We start from the raw sequence: 9050 nt of genomic DNA on the forward strand, positions 1-9050 counted from the left end.
ACTCCCCCCCCGCCCCAACCCCTCTAAAAATAAGATCTAAACAAACAACCCAACAAAGCCCCTCCTCCCCTTGAAGAATATTCCATTCCCCTGAACATGAGGGGGAAGAGAAGAAGGGGCAAATCTGCACTGATGCAGGAGCTGGTTGTGGTGAGGCCGCCTTCTTCCCCAGCTTTCACCCCACTCCAAGCTGTCACAGGTCAGTCAGTCTCCCACTTACCTGGAACTGGGCCCCATTGGACACAGAGAGACTTTCTTTTGAACAAACTTGTACAGTATCAGGCAGCAGGTCATGTTGGAAATGGATTCTGAACAGGCTCAGAAGTACCAACTGTATTGTTGTTGTTATAAATCACAGGTTCCAGGCTGAACCCTGGATCTTTGGTCAAATTAATACTCGGATATGTGACCCAAAAAAAGTGTGTGAATGTTTTGCAACATGTCCATCTCGTGTAATTTTGCCACCATGACACAAGATGGAGATTACCCCTGTGCAGCAGGACGTTTGTGTTGTGAACTAGGGACACAACATCACACAGTTGCTTCACTACACACTGAACTAGTTCTCAGAACACTCATTTGGTTGTCTGAACAACCACAACCAGCCTGCACACATCTGGGATTAAAGGGTTACAGGGTATGACGTCATGACAAGTTGGGAATTTTAAGCGTTTTTTTCAAGAAAAGATGGTTTAGCTAGGAGGGCGTCAAATACCCAGATGTATTTCTTGTGAGATGCTGCAATGAGAACTAAAGATCTAAAATTATTTTCCTGCTCACAGGGTTAAATGATGGTAAAGTGAGGGAGAACACTCTGCTATTTCTTTGGTCCGTAAATGGATCCCCGGTGTTTCCATTCTGATGTGGGGAAAGGGAGAAACAAAGCTTTAATATCTCCCACCTTTAAGAATTGCTTCAAGGAAAGCATATAATCATAGTGCAATCCTATGAAGAGTCACTCCAGTTTAAGCTCACTGGCATCAACACACACACACCATTTTTTATTCACACTGGCAATGTAGTCATGCCTGTCGCATACATTTTTAGCAACATTTTCAGCTGGAAAAGCAAGCAAAATTGGTGCGTGCTTGCTTAGGGATAGAAGCAGGGTCCCAAAAGGAATGCATTTATATGATATGTCATTATCATTAATTTGTCTCTTGTACTTTGAATTCCATGGTCACAATACTAACCTATCATTCTTATGACCTTGAACAGACCAATAATCAATTCATAATAACATAATGGAAACGCTGTGGAAATTATTTTTGGCTTCTTGTCTCATTTCTTCCAGTCTGACATTGGTAGAAACATTTATAATGGATTAACAAAACACACAAAGAATAAATTATGTTATGAGCTTCTGACTGCATGTTATCACAGGCATATAAATTTTGTGTGTTTTAGAGCAATTACGGTATCTGCCACATTTTGCATCATCTATAGGAGCAAAAAAAACCCCTTATATCTGAACACTAGTATTCCATTTTGCAAACACCTGACCGTGTATTTTCTTCTCAAGTTGTCTAGAGAATCTTTTTGTGTTTTTTTGGTTTTCCCTTATTAGGGTGTGAGTCAGCACCTTAAAGACCAACTGGATTTCCAGATGATAAGCTTTCAAGAATCAAAGCTCCCTTCATCAGATACATGGAGTGGGGAGGAAAAAAGTAGATCAGATACATGGAGAGAAAAAAGAACTTTGTCTTTGTAATCTTTGTAATCCGGGCAGAAGGTGGGAGGGGTATTGCAAATGAAAGACTCCTACCTTTTTCCACTCCATGTAGCTGACGAAGGGAACTCTTGAAAACTCATGCCCTGAAAATGTAAGATGCTACTGGACCCAAATCCTATTGTTCTACTACAGATCAACAAACCACCTGAAACTGTCTTGTTGGGGTATGGCATGAATCTTGCCCCTTTGTATTAAGTGTGACATGATCTGTTCTCCCTGGAATATAGATCAGTGGCTCCATAGCTAAAAACACCTTCCCGCAGGTGCAAAGGATGCTCGCTGGGGTCCATTTGCGATCTAAACACTCAAATTATGGGAGTGCTGTGCCCCTCCAGACAATCGCAGGGAAGTGGAGTTATCTGTGAGGATGTGCAGATGCCTGCAAGCTTTTTCTGTGTAGTTAAGGACATTTGCAAAGAATTCTGGATTATCAGAGCCAGTATAGAGCAGTGACGAGAGTCATAAGAGGATCCAGAAGGTCTGGGTTCAAATTATCCACCTGCAATTAAATTTGCTGGAGGACATTGAACAACTTTCCCCACACACTTGTTGGGAGGATAAAATGAAGGAAGGAAAGGAACCCTGGACTTCCTGGGTGAGTTATTTATTTACGCCATTTACTGTCCGCCTTTCTCACTGAGCCTCAGGGCGGATCACACAGTGTGAGATTAGTGCAGTCAGTATCACGGACATTTCCATAAACAAGGCCGTGATGAGTAAATAGATACAAGTTTACAAAGACACAGCACGAGCGGGAATCCAACACAACATAGTGGTGAAGTCTATGATTTCCCAGCACATCTTAATCTCAGCCGAACTGGCTTTGCTTCTGAGAGCTGACAAGATTGGGCCCACGGGCCATCCAGGTCAGGGTATATTTCCAATAGATTTAAAGAAAAAAAATCCACCAGGGTTAAAATAGCTTATCATTGCTCAGGGCTAAACATGAGTACTCAAAGCACCACTTGGCTGCATTTCTATGTGCATTTACTTGAGAGTCAGGTCCCTTGAAAACAGTGGAATTTAATTCTGAGTAAACACAAATAGGATTGGGCTGCGCATAAATGTGAACAGGAAGTGGCCGGAGAGCACGTGGAGCCATTCCTTGGCAACCTCCCCGCTTGGTCCTTAACTCTGGGTCCAGCCATACGGCTCGCTGGCCAGGATGTTTTAACCTCAGTCAGCTACAAAAGAAGCAGTGACTTCAGACAGCATCCCCAGGCCAATTGGACCCTTTTTGCATTCAGCAGCAGGGCTTTTTCAGCAACTCAGGTCACCCATCCACATGTGCTTCGTCCACGTGTCAGCTCAAGTTAAGGAATGCTCAGTTTAGCAAAAGCAAACCGTAAAGCCACTGTAGTGAGCTTGGGGGCTGTGCTGACTACAACTCAAGGGGAGGTGTGACTTGGGAATTAGGACTTCTGCATCCCTTATTGCGTTTGTTTGCCAAACCTAGCATTTAGACTCCTAACCTCTGTGGGATGTGAAGTTGGACACAGATGGTGTGGTTCATTTTTCTATGTGCCTGCCTTCTGAAAGCAAGAAAAGGAAAACAGTTTTCCTCTTGAATTTTTTAAAACTTTTAAAGCCGTTTTTAGGTGAAAATACTCACCTACTAACATGCTTTTACATGTTAAGTTATGCCTAGGCTGTGCACAAAGGAGGACCAATCGGTGGTCATGCTGGTCTGTCTGTCATTAGAAGTCCTTGTTAAAGCTTGACAGAGCTTTACAATATCACAACTGATATGAGCTCACAGGCAAAGCTGAAGCCCCTGTGTATGACCCATAGCTGCGAGGCTCAAAGCAGAGCAGAAAGCAAGCAAGCAGCGTATGGCAGAACAACGGCATTCCAAAGTGGGCCCAAAGCCTCCTTGCTAAAAACACAAACATGGAGTTAGACAAACCAACATGTGGAAAAGATGGAGACAAACTAGCGTGTGACGTTGCTTGTCTCTTCTAGCTGCAACTCAGCAGCACCAAAAAGAATGTCTTGTTCGATGGTTGTTGTGGGTTTTCCGGGCTGTATTGCCGTGCCACGGCAATACAGCCCGGAAAACCCACAACAACCATCGTTCTCCAGCCGTGAAAGCCTTCGACAATACAAATGTCTTGTTCCTCGGTGTGTGTGTGTGTGTGTGGGGGGGAGCCTAAATTCAATGTATCGATAAAAAGCCCAACTGAGTGATCCTTAGAGAACAATTAACATCATGGGATGTCAAATGTATTCAGACGAAACTGACAGATGCAACTCATGGCAGGCAAGGAAAATCTTGGACCAACCAGAACGCTGCACAGTAGATTCGGAGTGAAAATCAGAACACAACACGACATGTCCTTTGTTCTCCCCCCGCCACACACACACCCATTCAGAAAGTCTTATTTAAATGCTTCCCATGTGCCTTTCTTATATACATCAGGCAAATTTACAGAAAAGACCTAGTACACATTTTTAAGAATAGGGGAGCCTGGCTGTGCAGTTCTCTGCACAGTTACTCTTGTCTAAGCCTGTTCATTTCGACAGGCTCAGGCTGGTGTAACTTTGCACAGAGTCTCTCAGACAGGGGAATAAGTGGGAGAAGTGGGGAAGAGACCCCCTTCCGTCCCACACATTTCATTGCTGCTGCAACCTTTAGCCACATATTTGCTGAAGAACAAATTGGCCATGAGCAAATATATCAAGCGGCATGCCTTCGTGGCACAACTGCTTGTAACTGGCCTCTAAGTCAAGTGCTACTAATTCCCATCAAAACACGGGACAACATGCATTTTCATTAATTTCAGGAAAAAAATCAGCTAAATTTAAAATAAATACAAATATAACATAAACCAGGATACATTTTAAAAGTAACAAATTCCAACCCCCACCCCGAAAACTTAATAGTGGCCCAATATTATGAACTAGTCACATTGCAAGAGTTTAGTGCTACCCTTTGCTTTTTCCCCCTCGTAAAAGAGATGGTTACTCTCTCTTGTGTTTTCTCATGAAGAATCGTCTCTAACAGGTAATATCTGGTCAAGTCATGCAGGATATCCTTCTTAAGTTGCACACTTGCTGGAAAACTGAAGAAACACGGTGTGTGTGTGTGACTCAGTGACTAATCAGTGGCGGAATATTCAGGCATCCTACTTCACACGGGGAAAGGAAAGCAACCCCATAAAGCTCTCTGACATAAACAGAAACAATAGGCATAGATTTCCTTTTGAAATCAAAAGGGAATGAATGAATGAATGAATGGGTCCTGATCACTCCCCCTCCCCCCTTGAACAAGCAAGATTCCAGAGCTTATTTTCTGCTGAAACAAGGGGCATGAAGCTGAGTCATAATTGCCTATTATTCATATTTAGAACCAAATGAGCTGCTTCAGTTGCCTCTGGATCTGAGCACAGAGGGGGCAGAACATTTTCTGTAAGTGGCAGCTGGCACTACTGGAGTTTCCCCCTTGCTCACATTTGGTTAACCTCTGAGGTTCACTGTCTTATCTTCCTCTATTACCGTTTCAATGCAGAACCCATTCATACTAGCTACAATGCATCAAAAAGTTGCCTGCCTGTGATTTGTAGACTACTAGAACTGTTTCAACATCTTTTACTAAGGCAACCATTTGTGTTTTATTCACAGCTTGCTTGCTTGCTTGTCATTCTGTCCGTTGCGCAGCTTCTCCTAATCAGAATTACACTCTTCTAAATCCATTGAAGTCAGTGGGCTTAGAAGGTTAAAACTCTTCTTAGGATAGCTCTACATGTACAGCCTTTGGTTTGGAAGACAATTTCTATTTGCCATGCCTTTTTTACTCCACTTTTTGGAAACAAATCCCATATTATAAAAACTATCAATGCAATTGGGCTCCAAATTCTGTGAAACGGTGCTGGGCTTTCTCTTCTGCACCTGGAATTGCAGTAAGACAAAGGGGAAAGAGGGCTTTGTGCTGGGGTCTAATAAAGGCATTATTGAAGGGATTACAGATGTTTGGGTTTGGGGTACATATATATCTGTGCCCTTTACAGGCAAGGAAGAATAAGTAAGGAGACTGTGTAGGTATTAGATCAAGATGGAAAAGAGTCCAGTAGCACCTTTAAGACTAACCAACTTTATTGTAGCATAAGCTTTCGAGAATCACAGTTCTCTTCATCAGATGCATTGAGGGCAAGAAGAAACTGGTCAGATATAGAGGAGGGGAGGGGAGGGAGGAGTAGATGCAAACAGCTCTCAAACAGCTCCTTCTGATATGGAGATCAGTTTGCTTCTGAAGAGGAAATCAGTTACCTGTGATAATGAGATAACCATTCATGGTCCCTATTCAGTCCCAGCTTGACAGAGTCAAATTTACATATGAATTCCAATTCAGCAGCTTCCTGTTGGATTTTGTTTTTGAAAGGTTTCTGTTGAGCTATGGTGTCCTTTAAGTCCTTGACGGAATGTCCTGGTAGATTGAAGTGTTCTCCCACTGGTTTCTGGATGTTGCCATTTTTAATGTCAGATTTGTGTCCATTTATTCTTTTGCGTAGAGGTTGGCTGGTTTGTCCAATGTACAGAGCAGAGGGACATTGTTGGCACATGAGGGCATATATCAGATCGAAGGATGAGCAGCTGTAAGAGCCAGAGACAGTGTAGTTGATGCCATTGGGTCCTGTAATTGTATTCCCTGGGTAGATATAAGGGCAGAGCTGGGGATCACGATGGGTAGCCGGGTTAGTCTGTCGCAGCAGAAAAGAGCAAAAGTCCAGCAGCACGTCTAATGACTTTTGTGGTAGGGCAGGAGCTTTCATGAGTGCCTTGGTATCTGAAGAAGTGAGCTGTGGCTCATGAAAGCTCCTACCCGACCACACATTTTGTTAATCTTATAGGTGCTATAAGGCTCTTGCTCTTTTCTACTATGTAAGTATTGTACTGAAAAAATAGGATGCTCAGGAAACAGCAGGCGGGTTCAACTCAGGGATTGAAGCAAGAGCTGATGAAAAGGCCATCAGAAAGACAGAGCTAAGGGAAAGGTTACAAAGTGAGAACGTGATGTAAACGGTTGACAGGAAATGAGGCCATGGGTGGGTGAGTGGGTGGAAGTTAAGAGAGTTCATCACACAGTATAATATAGCAAATGCAGAGTATTATTCACTTTTTAATTTACAGACGCAGAACACAACCTTATGTGAGTTTTCAGCTCCCACATTACGCAGTGAGCATTTTTTCCAAGTTGGCAGGTGGCATTTTGCCAGAACCCACTCCAAGGCGGAAAGCACGTGAGCCACAGCAGAGTTTATTATCATATTTGCAAGTATAGAGCTTACTCATTAACCACGCAGAAATATCATGGATACAGTTCTATGCAAGAATTGGCATTAAAGAGGGAGGAATTACCTTGTGTTTAAGATCAATTTGAATGCCTCTTAATCTCCTGCCTTGCTGGGCAGCCAATCACAAGGCAGCTCAACCCTGTAATCCGTATAAATAAATCCACTGCCCTCAAAGAGGGAGCGGCAGTAGTCAGGCACTCCTTCACTACGCTGGGATCGAGTGCCAGCCAGTCTCCAAGTGCCACGGCTGAGGTGATCACGGGGAGAGAAGGCAGGCACTCCCTCTGCAGTGCTTGCACAGCAAGGACTCGTCCTGGCAGTATCTGGAGGTTGTGTGTAAGATTGGCAACCTCTATCCAATGGTGGCTGGGTTTGCCCTTCCCCACCAGCTGTGCCTGGGTGTTGCTACCTTATATGCTAATGGGTTTTACCAGTCAGGAGGCGAGGTAAACATTATAATAAATACAACTGATTATACACAAAAATGAAATCCAAAAATGAAATCCAAAAACATACAGGAAAGGCAATCCTCTCGTTAGAACTTCTGGAATGCCTAGTTGTTTTATTTTATTGTCTATCATCTGGGCTTCCTCTCAAAAACACACTAAGCATTATTGCTCTTGAATATATGGCGGCCAGTCTGAGGCCAATAGCTTTCAGGCACTAGCCTGGAAAGGGGTTAAGAAAGAGCCCCTGAGGCCTTTCCTTCAATATGCTCCATCATTTCAGACTTCTGAGGCCTGTTGTACATAGATAGCAAAATGAGGGGTAATGAAAGATGGCCTGTGGTGGCCCCCACCCTGTGGAACTGCCTGCCTGAGGAACTGCCAGCCCCCACTCTCCTGGCTTTCCGCAAACGATGCAAAACCGAAAGATTCAAAAAGGCTTCTCACTCGGAATAGGAGGGTTGCATTGCAGGGAGGGGATCTCAGATGACCTGCTAATGAGTTAGGGACCAGAGCCCTCACCACTCTGTTGCAATGGATTCCTCCGGATGCCGGCTCTTTGCAAACTTGTATCTGTTTACTCTGTGGCACTGTTTATGGAAATGTGCCTGATATTGACTGTATTCATCTCGCACTGTGTAATCCGCCTTGAGTCTCAGTGAGGAAGGAGGTCTCTAAATGACATATAAAATAAATAATAGTGGTAGAATGGAACACTCTGCCTCAGATGGCAAGTGAGGAATTACATTTTTCGGTGTTTCCCAATACGACTCATTCCTTAGAAGCAGAAAACAGCGCTAAGTGTGAAAAGCTAGGCCTCTTTCTCTTTTTGTACTCCAACATGAATAATTCCTTACAAGCAGAAAACTAGCACTACAAGGGAAGAGTTAAGCCAGGACTCCCCCTCTATTCCTCTGGGCAAGGAGCCCCCCGCCGCCCACGAAGGAGCAATGAACCAGGACGCCCCCGTTGGGAAGGGTCCTCTGGGGTCATCCAGTCTAACCCCCCTCCTGCCTCGCGCCCCGCCGACCCAGAGGCGCCCCACGCAGCGCTACGAAGCGGCACAAAGGCCTGCACCACTTCCGACCGCAGGGGGGTGGGGGGGGGGCGCTGCTCCTGAGCGCGCTTCGGCCTCCCTTCGCCCTCCCTGACGGGCTAGCTTTCTGCGGGCGCGGATCGCCGGGCTCCTCCGAGGCAGCGGGTCGCTCTTCGCCCGAGAGGCGGGGCCGGAGGGTCGCTCCGTCCGGGCAGCGCCGCTCTCAGGCGGGTCGGCCTGGGCCGGGAGGGGGGGTCCGCTCGGCGGCGCATGCGCGGGGCGGGGGCGGGGCGAGCGGCTTTCCCGCGAATTCAGTTCAAAGGAGGAAGGGGGGCGGGGAGGGGGCGCGCGCGGGCGGCCGGCCGTGAGGCGCGCGCTCCAACCAAACTCTGGCGAGGGCCGCCGCTGCCGTCACGCCTGGGCGGGGCCTCCTCCGGCCAATGAAGCGGCGCGGCGCCATCGCGGGAGCCAATCGGGGCGCGGCGGAGGGGGCGGGCGCGGCGGCGGCGGCGCCGTCGGGTTTGGCTGGGCGGAGAGGGCGCCTG

Source organism: Eublepharis macularius, chromosome 19 (genome assembly GCF_028583425.1).
Source record: "Eublepharis macularius isolate TG4126 chromosome 19, MPM_Emac_v1.0, whole genome shotgun sequence".
NCBI lineage: Eukaryota > Metazoa > Chordata > Lepidosauria > Squamata > Eublepharidae > Eublepharis > Eublepharis macularius.